Genomic DNA, 11637 nt, shown 5'->3' on the forward strand with positions numbered 1-11637 from the left:
TACTAAGTGTATTCAAGAATTTTTAAAAAAGTTTGAACAAAATATTTTGAAGATTTTCTTTGGATCACTGTTTTATTAGGTTTTAAAGAATTTCTGAAAGAAACGGAACAGGACAGGTGAGAAGTTAAGAAATTTCAAAACCATTTTAATGTACTCAGTTAGCTAATTTAAATTTTTATCGTATTTTTGTATAAGTAATCATACATTTTAGTTAACTAAATCTTATGGGTTCTTATGGTAAAATATCATTGGTCGAGTGTGAAGCAAACCTAAGGGAGTTTGGGGGGTGATGGAACGCAGCGCTATTAATTATATTACACGGCTGTGACAGCGGCAACTTTCTGGAACTTCATTACCTCCCTCACCCCCACCACACCTGGAATCCTGGAATTCCAACAATTCGTTGCTTCTGGATTGTTTAGTGTTAAAATGAAATGTTTTTGAATAAGTAGAGATTTAAAAAGGGTGGGGTCTATTTTGACGCAAAAGGGGAAGCAGTCATTTTAAACATTTCATAATATGTGCATCGTGTTCTGGAACAGATTCGTTTTTGTTTTTTTATAAACTCTTTAATGCACATAAAAATATAATAATATGTGTCTATGTATGTACGTATAATGTATATACATACATACATACATAACACATAATATGACAGGTTACAAAAAACATATATTTCATTTCATTCATTTATTTGTCAATAAAGCATATTTACTAGGTTTTTGCGATTTGTAAAAAAAAAAATGTGAGTTTATTCCGTTTCAGTGATTTATAAACTTTTATACTTAGTTATACACTGTAACAACCATGAAAATGCTTACCCAAAACTTCGACAAGTCCAATACTTTTAATGGATATTGAAAAGTATTTATATTAATGTTTAATACTGACCCGTTTCCGCCCTTGATTGGAATCAATCTTCCCAAAACTTTTCAACGTCAATTCGGGTTTAATTAAAAACTTTTTGCCTCCTTCTTAGTAGGGATGTTCTTGAACGAAAGATAAAATTGAACTTAATGTATATTTCATTCATGAGCTTGCGAAATGGAACTGTACACTTATAATAATTATTTCGTTCAGAGCTCACTAAATGGTTGGCTACTACGGTATCAGTTACAAAGTAATGGAAGATACCTACTGATCAGCTTTTTGTTCCTCAAATGAGTTTGAACTTCAGGAAGTTGCGCGTTAATTAGATATTTTGAATCTTATAATTTTGTTATATGTGTCATTCTTTACAAAAAGGTCAACAAGTTAGAAAAAAATGTTTCAAATCAAATCAAATCAAATTTCTTTATTGCCAAGGCCAAGTTTAAGGCCAAGGGATTGATTTAGTTACATTTTGTAAGTTAGTTACAAAATGTAACTAAATCTGAATCAGTTTAAGCGTCCTTGTGCAAGGAGACTTAAGTAAGTAAATGAATAGAATATGACCAAATACCAATAGATCTCAACTCAGGATCAATCTGCGGCACAACTACACTATTGAGCTGAAAGAGTGGTTATGTGATATAATTCTTTGAACCAAAAAATAAATTTGTATCACTCATTCTTTTCAATGATCCGTTTCGTGCAACACTAATCCTTTTGTGTTCAAAAGCCGACGTTGGTTAATTGCAAGTTCTTTATAAATGTTTCTTAGTCATTTTGTTTAATTTTATTAAGTGTTTTGGGGGGTGTAAAGGGGTGATACAACTTCTGTATAACGGTGTATTTCTATGGCATATTGAAGGGTGAAGTTGAGACGTGGAATGAATGGGAGTAATATAAAAGTTACTTTGCAAGAGGCTGCGCCATTTTGTATTAAAACTTTTGTCTTTATAAAATTCCTTATTATCTTTTTCTTTCATAAATAGAAAAATTATGTAAGTATGGGTCAATAATAATCAATTTGACGGTAGTTATTTATGCCATATTAGGGTCAGGAATAAATTTGATTGTTTCCTAATCACACTAATATTATAAAGGCGAAAGTTAGTATGTGTGTGTGTGTGTGTGTGTGTGTGTGTATGTTTGTTACTCCTTCACGCAAAAACCACTGGACGGATTTGGCTGAAATTCGGAATGGAGATAGATATTATCCTGGATTAGCACATAGGCTACTTTTTATCCCGGTAAATTAAAGAGTTCCCACGGGATTTCGAAAAACCTAATTCCACGCGGACGAAGTCGCGGGCGTCAGCTAGTCAGTTCTAAATATTCTATTTAAGTGTATGGAAGTCCCTACAAGAAAGCTTTGTCCAGCAGTCAACAGTGGGCGTCTATCAGTTGATAACGATGATGATGATGATGATGAGCTGTTGGTTTCCTATTCAGGGGCTCCGGCATTCAATCTCAGGCATTTAAGTTTTCGACGTTATGTGGGAGAAAACCTGTGAGAGAGACCTTACAATGCAGAATTGCAAAGTGAATACTTTCGAAACGTGCGTCGAGCGTGATCTATGGATTTGTATGATGTTACGTGGAGGCACTTGCGGCTTGCTTGGTGGCTGGCTTTTCCTGCATGCTTAGCAGTGGGAGGGCGAGTGGTGCATGCCGCTTGTCTTATGTTTTACCATACAAATTAGCCTTTTTCAGTGGATTATAGCAAATTTTATTCCTTGAATATCATGGACGTCCTCAAAGTAACTCCTGCCTCTATACAATAACTACTAAAGCCTTCAAACCCAAAACATGAAAATTCACGCGAAGGTTTTTGTTTTAACTGAACATCTCACAAAATTATCTTAATTTTTGGGGCCAACGTGTAATATAGCAAAATGGGTCATTAGATACCTAAAACAGGTGTTCAAACAAATTAAGTAATTAACTACTCACCCCTTTCCTCTTCGAAATTTCCATCCCCATTTAGATTTTCCTAAACGCACCCTGAGTCTAAATTAGATGTGGACCTTTTTATGAACCACTGCTTTGGAAAACGGTTTAAGTATAGGCGACATTTTATGTTCTAAGGCTGAGAACAAAATAGTCGCTAAAACGCAGCGTTTTTAAACGTTTCAGTTTTTTTATTTTATCAACATAACAAATGTTCAACAATTCTGCTTTGTGACACAGCAAAAAAAAAACTACGAAGGTTTGCATGTGTGTCATTCTGTTTTAGAATTACTATAACTACCTATTCAGACCTTTCAGGAGGTCGGGGGTCGGTCAGTCAGTAACCTATGTATGTATGTATGTATAATGTATATTGTAGGTATATACTTTATTGCTTCACAATACACAAATCACAGGTTACAGAAAAGAAAACCTATGTGCGTTTTAAGCAATTTAAATCACTCGCCTTAACGGTGAAGGAAAACATCATGAGGAAACCTGCATGTGTGAGAAAAGGTGTGGTGATCAAAGCTGTGTGAAGTCTGATAATCCGTACTGGGCCAGCACGGTAGACTTAGCCCTTACGCATTCTGAGAGGAGACCCGTGATCAGTAGTTTGCTGGCGATGGGTTGATCATGATGATGATGAAAATTTGGTTTATATAATCCATACTTCCATCCATACTAATATTATAAATGCGAAAGTGTGTCTGTCTGTCTGCGAGCTTTTCATGGCCCAACAAATGACCGATTTTGATGAACTTTGGTTTAGAGTTAGTTACATCCTGGGGACGGGCATAGGCTACTTTTTATCTCGGAAAATTAAACAGTTCCCATGGGATTCTTAAAAACCCATACGTTTAACTGATTTAAACTAATGGTACCGGGGTAGCTTGCGTCCCGGAAATTGACATAGGCAACCTTTTATCCCGGAAAATTAAATAGTTCCTACGGGATTAAAAAAAGTCTAAATCCTCATCTAGTTTAATTATATTTTTTGACCTCCTAAGCTGTTGTTCTGAACCTCTACCACTCATGATGGTCAAGTGTATATGTAAGTACTGAGTATGTATGTGAGTAAGATAAGTAAGTATATAGCTAAGTACGGAAAAATTAAGTCATAAGAAATCTGGGACCTTCCAAGATTCTGAAGCCTTCTTACAACTAGACCACTAAGGCCCTATAGAAACAAAAGGAACCTATGATTATGGTGCTCAAGCAATTGAATAGCCGAGTAAGAAATTGCTAAAATCTTGATAATCTTTAATAGTGAAGACATAAAGGTGATATTAGAACGGCAATCGTGTTCGCATCACTTACCTTCTAAGCAGTTCATGTAATGAAGGCTCGTTATGTTTAGGGTTGCCACATTCACATTTTGTTACTACATAAAAATTTGCCTCAGATTATCGGTAAATTACTAAAAAATTAAAATATATCGGTAAATTACTAAAAAATTAGCAGTAAATTACTAAAAAACTATCAGTTTTATAAAAACTAAAATCGATATAGCCTAGTGTGTGTAGTAACTTTGGTCTCGTAACTGCGAGGAATCGTCGCGTCGCGTCGAGCCCATTATTTCACAAAATACATCAATGTAAAAGTTAGAGCGCACACACACCTCTAACTTTTCAGAGTTCCGACTATGTGCATTTTAAGTAATTAAAAGTCACTTGCTTTGACGGTGCAGGAAAATATGCAACCCATGTATCTATAGAGTTCTCCATAATGATCTAAAAGGTGTGTGAAGTCTTCCAATCTACACTAGTAGACTCCTCTGAGAGGAGGTGCGTGCTCAGTATTGGGCCGGTGATGAGTTGAAATGATAATGAAGAGTCCAACGGCCTTCGAAGGGAGCATTCAATAGATTTGAAGAAGTAAACGAAACTCGGACCCTGCCGAGACAAAGCAAGGTATGAGAAGATTGTACTTGGATGCCAAGTGGCAACCCTAGTGATATTCCTCGTAATCGGATTGGCAGTGTGTAGTTGTAATGAACCCATTTCAGCATAGATTCCTAATGAAGCCATTACAGTGGGTATTATGTTATTGTTAGCCGAATAATTTCAGATACCCATAAATAGGAACCTCCTTTGACAAATAAAACACCTTGTAAAAAACTCTCTACCTATTATGGTTCATGAGATACAGCCTGCTGATAGACAGACAGACAGGCAGACAGGTAGACGGGCAGACAGCAGAGCCTTGGCAAAAAAAGGATAAACTGACTGACTGACACGATAACTCACAATGTGAGTTATCGTTAAACGTTAAAGCAAGTGATACCTAGGTAATACTCTAAGTGATACCTAGGTAACGCATATACTCTAAAAAGTTAGAGGTGGGTACCCGAGATTAAACCACCAACCTCCCTGTAGCAGGCGGACGCCATCATGTCTCTTTTGGTTTTCACAAATTGTAGCTTTTAAATGTGGAAGAACCATTTTTCACTCAAAATAATATATTTTACGTACAGTCTAGCGACAAAACGTAAGCAGAATTCATCATTTTCACAATCCATTCAACTAAGTCCTGGACATACATGACGAGCGACGGAAACGGGACCAACGCCATTTCTACAAGTTGTAACACAATGATGATGACGATGATGGTAACAGATACTCGTACATCATTCTACCTACCGCCGGCTTAATAGATCTCCTATTACAATCAGAAGAGGTTGGTCCATAGGGCACCAGACTTCACCCATCTTTGAGAACATATTATTTATGGAGAATATATTACATTATGGAGAACTCTCAGGCATCTAGGTTTTCTCACGATGTTAAAGCAACACATAGGTATACTCAATTGCTTAAAAGGCACATAACTTCGAAAATTTGAAAGTACGTTCCCGGGATCGAACCCGAGACCCCCATGACGTGATGCCTTGCGGTACGATGGTGAAAGGTGAAGGAGGAACCAGGTCAAATAGTTCTTGGGTACACTCTCCGAAATATATCCGGTAGAAAATGAAATTATGTTTAACATCAACACATTTCTATACCCATTTTAGAATTCTATGGTCTGTCCAAAGCTTAATATTAAGGTAGCACTCCAAATAACTCCGTCGTCTGGTGACCTCGGGCTCAGTCAGTCATTAGCATACAGATTGCATCGCACCCCTTGTACCAGCGTTATTATATTCATTCCGAGATTCGATTCTTTGCATTCCACCCGTGGTTTGCATTTCAAAGTGCTAATATAATATAATATCTGTGTTGATAAAATATGCAAGGGGTCAATGTGCTTTACTTATTTTATATTGTTGGTCTATGAAGTCATAAGATTTATTGAAAAAAATTAGGTAATTACAGAAAATTACGGACGAATTTTTTAAAATTCAGATCTAAGTTAGCCCTTGACTGGAATTTCATCTGGTGGTTAGTGATAATGGAAACGGGCTAATCTGGAATGGGTATGACCGTTTTTATTAAATCCTTCCCTTTTTGGTTTCTGCATGGCATCGTACTGCAACGCTAAATCGCTTTGCGGCACGGTTTTGACGGTACGGTGGTAACTAGCCACGGCCAAACTAAGTTTCAAGAGACTTCAACCAATCAATGTGTAAGTCCCGCATGATAGCTGATCAAGCTGTTTCAAATTCTATTTTATTTCGGGTTCGAATCGTAATTATTCAAACAATTTTTACACAATAAATTCAGAGTATTATTCAAACTAATTCGTTTTTAGACTGCCATTTTTTCTTTTTAATCGCTCAGATGAATATTCCTGTACCTACTTAGCTTGAACCTGCGCAGCGAATGATTTAGGATTAATTATATTTAGCAGTTGATATCCGTAACGTGACGTAACACCGTGGACACTCTTTGATCCTCCGGAATAAAAAGTGCCTATGCCCGTCTCCAGGATTCAAGCCATCTCTGTAATGATTCCGCGACTTCATCCACGAGGATTCAGTGTTCTAAATTCCGTGGAAACTCTTCGATTTTCCGGGATAAAGAGTACCCTATGTTCGCCCCCGGAATACCTATCTCTATTCTCCGTACTTTGATGTCCGTGAAAAGGTACGATGCAACGGGAGGTGTCTGTGCCACCGCCCTGTAGTAAGTTCGTCAGGCAAACTTTAGCTTCTCACGCTGCAGGGAGATACCCCTCTACTCGATCATGATCGACATAGTGCATTCCTACCAAGGAGATGTTTACAAAATATATGACGCCCTGACCAAGATTTTGTACAGTGTTATAGTTCCTCGTGGACAAAGCCGCAGAACGAACACTAGTAAATTAATAAACCTGTAAAATGTTAGTGTTTTCACTCGCAAAAATTACAAAAGTAAATGTGTCTTTGTTTGCATATCACAGTGTCGCATTAAATTCTTAACTACTGAACCGATTTTGATGAACTTTTTACATCTTTAAAGCCCCACGTGAAAGTGTGACGTCACAAGCCTATAGGGTTGTGGGCATGCCCATCATGCCCATCGTGCCCACAATGGTGGATCCGCGTTTGCAAAACCCTTACGGGCTCGCGTCAGCGGCTTACATTCAATCGGTGATTCAATTTATTAAGGCGTCAAGTGTGGTTAGCATTGCAAAGTGCTCCCATCCATATTAATGAGTATGTAAATGGAGTAGTTACGTGTAGTTTACTGAAAGAGTTAAAGTTTGGAATTCGAAAGGTTTACATTATGAAAACAAGGTAAAAAGAAGAATTTAAAAAAATAAAAAAACGCTATTGCTCTGCCATATTGAGTTTTTTTTTTCATAAAAATGTAGAGGTACCTTAGCTAGAGTCACTCTGGATGATGTAAGGATTTAAACGATACCCCATACATCCAAATCTATTCTGGCATTTAGAAGTTATGGTGGAACAAAGAAACTCACATACAAAAATGAAGTCTGAAAACATTCATGAAAACATTACACTTTTTTTGGGCAGTCCTATCCTAGATCCTATCCACTAGATGTAATTTTTTGAAAAAAAAACCCCTTTTTCAAATGTGTTTTTTTAACTTTTTAGTTCATTTTTTGGCATGGTAATCCTATATTTTTTTATATACGACTTTTGAAGTTAAATGATGGTGTTAGATTATGCAAATAAGGTAAAACAAAGATTGGTTCGAAAAACTAAACTTACTATTTTTTAAGCCTAAGAAAAGTCCTAGACCCCTAGACTGACAAAATCATATTTTTCAATGAAAATGAATAATTTCGCTGAACTTTTAATACTAAGGAGTAGTTCAGTAGATGGAAGGGAATATTTATTAGCATACAGATTGCGCTCGGCCCCGCGAGGCATCGGCGTGATTACATTCAATCGGAAACTAGATTTCTTTGGGTGGCGAGTGTGGTTAGCATTGCAAAGTGGTGTGATCCATATTAATGAGAGAGCAAAATGGAGTAGTTCCATCGATATGTAGGTTTGTAATTTTGTAGAGTTTATTAGTTATTGTTGAGGTAATAATAAAATTATAAAGAAGCGTATGGTCTAATATCACGTGACTATGCTGAGTAAGCAACTTTGACCCAAGTAGGTTAATTAATGGGTGACTGATGGAGGTCCAAATCCAGCCTTTTTGGTATCTCTGTGTTTCAAAAAGCACATGCCGTCATCTCCGGTTATGGTCACTAATATCTGATCGTCAAATTAAGAGTCTTTTCTTAGATTTCTTTTGGGTGGCGAGTGTGGTTAGCATTGCAAAGTTGGTGTGATCCATATTAATGAGTTCGCAAAATGGAGTAGTTCCATCGATATGTAGGTAGTCACTCTAAGTTTGTATAGTTTACTTATTAGTTATTGTTGAGCTAACATTATCAAGAGACACTGAGTGAGTGTCTGTGAGTGTATCACCCTGCTGGTTTGGTTGTTAAAAGCCGATTCACACGCGCGCACGTACACGTGACACGCTTGTGACGCGCGTGAATCCGTAGACACAACTGCGTGCATTACGTCTACGCAAACGTTCACGCCACGCAAACGGTATGCCATGTCTCATACAGTTCCATACATTACAATTTACAACGCCATGGTACGCGCTACGTCTACGCTTACGCGACGCATACGCGGCCTGTGTGGCCGGCGCTTTCATCAATAATCAAGAGGTATTCTTAGAAATCAACCTAATCAAAGTTTGACGACAATGAAAACTAATCTGAGAACTTGTAGCCTGATTACATGTATTCATTATTAAAAGAAACTCATCAAAGAAGAATCTCGTTACTCCCGAAGTTGCACGAGAGTTGCCGAACTATCGCGAAGTTGTGTTCTTTGATACAGCCCGCAACTATCGGTTGGGTTTTACTATCGGCGGGTGGTGTAACTTGAAAATTGCAAGCGATTTTCAGGTGATTTTATTTGCCTGAGAAGGAACACTAAAAATCTACGATGTAATTTGGGCCTCGATAGCTCAACGGTTGAGGAGCGGACTTAATTCTCAAAGGTCGGCGGTTCAACCCCCACCCGATGCACTATTGTCGTACCCACTCCTGGCACAAGCTTTACGCTTAATTGGAGGGGAAAGGGGAGTATTAGTCATGATAAGCATGGCCAATATTCTTTAAAAAAAATACTAGCTAAATTGAATTAAGCCCGCGACTTCATCTGATCCCTGTTTTACCCCCTTAGGGATTATTGAATTTTCAAAAATCTTTGTTGTTGTAGTTTATTTATTTAGTGGCTTTTTGCTGTGCCACACAGCACAATTTGCTTCGCCAAAGACGCATTTTTTGGAGAAAACACAAAGGAATGATCAGTTTTTTTCAGTCTATTAGTTTGGGCTGTGTGTTGATAGGTCAGTTTAGTGTCTTAATTTGTGCATTTTTAGCAGGTATCTCTAGACCTGTAAGTAGGAGAAATGATTGTTCTATGAATATGTCTTAGCGTCTATCTTGAAAAAAAATGTCAAAAGGCTAAGTATTATTATAATAGTCCTTGTATTAAAGTCTAGTCCCATTATCACAAATTTGAAGACTTTTTATATGAAAAATTTTAGCCCCTTAAATTTTGCACCACACACCATAAACAAGATCAAAGCATACCGTCTACGACATCATTAAATGACGACCATGTGAATACACCCTTACTTTATATAAATAATACTCTTCTCCCTTTGCGTTAAGCACCATTTTCGCTTGGCAAAACTTAATTTTGCTCTCAAAGAATGTTCGTGATTGCTTATAGGTGCGTTCAACGTAAGAATAAAATCCAAGGACTATTACTTATATAGGATTTGGAACTTTATCTGACTTGAAATACAGAGGAGATTTGTTTAAGGGAAATATATTTTATAGTTTACGTTGCCGTCCATCTTTTATTAATATGTTACTATTGAAACCTTAACTGAAAGGAAAATAGTGGAAATTAGTATTGCTTGGTCGTAACGGGTCTTTGAATATAATAGGGTGTTGAGATGTATGGATTTTCTTATCTATTGACTTGCTTATGAGTAAGATCTTATTTTGATGGTTAGCTGGTGATGATGCTTTCGCCCGCTAAAGACTCAAAGTTTTTTAGGAGGCTCATAGTTAGCGACCATGTCTCAAATCCATATTATTTAATCACTCAGAGTAGGTACGTTGAAGATTTGTGTGGTGTTGTGTGTTGGTGGTGACATTGCTTACTCTTCCTGCTTCTTTAGTAGTGAGAGGGCGGGCGATGCATATCGCCTGCACGTTGTAACATTGTACATATTTTGGGTGTATAAGATATTTCATTACCTAGCGAGAACATCGCAGTAAACCGTGAAAGAAAACCCGTGAAAAAATATTTTTCGGCTCCATTTTCACGTATTCAAGGGAGCCTCCTTGAAAAATAATTGGTTTTGGGTCAACTTTTTACACCAAAAATACCATAATTTCAGACTTGTAATTCATTTCGTCTACGAGCTGGAGACCTGTGACACGCAGACAGACAGACAGACAGCAGTTTTTATCCTTTGGGTACGGAACCCTAAAAATTAAAAAAAGATCCCGACGAATTGAGAACCTCCTCCTTTTTTGGAAGTCGGTTAAAAATAGCTGTACTTTCTTGAGTCAACACCGATAGGGTGAGTGTACATATTTGCGGTACCTCGCTCAAGTTAGGTTGTCTTAATCAACGCGGTCGGACCACACAATCGGTCCAACTACCCGCACAGAACATTTATCAATTAGATCACATCCTAACCAAATAGTGACACAATCGTTAACTAGGGACAAGGGTAACTTGGATCTATCGCTACTTTAGTCCGCTTTTAGTATTAGCTCTAAACTAATGTATGCATATAGGTGTAACTAGAAAGCTAGCTAAAACGACAGGTAACATTACTGACAATTACTGATAACTGTTAAGATAAGTACCATTAAAAAAACTACGAAATAATTTTTACTTCTGTAGTGTAATGTGTAATATCATCTAGTAATGAAATAAATGCCGACCTACCTAAATGAGTGAACCTACGTTTACTGCAAATAAATGATTGATTGATTGATTGAAAAAAAAAATTACAGTTGCATATCTTTCTGCAGTGCGATAACGCTTCCTAGCGACATCGAAATTGTAAACTGTAATATTCAACGTTGCAAAAACCACGATAGATGTGTCGCTCTGATTATGCTAGGGCTGATGCTCGATCTAAGCGCGAGATAGCCTGCTAATGACTTGTTTCAGTGAACGAGTATCAGCGGGCATATCCATGTCATGATGTCATGTCATGTCACGCGTCACAGAATATGTCACGGGGTTGTTATGAAGGACGTTATATCACATATATTTTCGACTAGCTGTGCCTGCGACTTCGTTCGCGTGGAATAGTGACTTTTCGGGCAGCATGTACGTTAAAAATGTTCACCGTGATTCTTTAAATTGATATAACTTTTTTA

Source organism: Maniola jurtina, chromosome 16, assembly GCF_905333055.1.
Source record: "Maniola jurtina chromosome 16, ilManJurt1.1, whole genome shotgun sequence".
NCBI lineage: Eukaryota > Metazoa > Arthropoda > Insecta > Lepidoptera > Nymphalidae > Maniola > Maniola jurtina.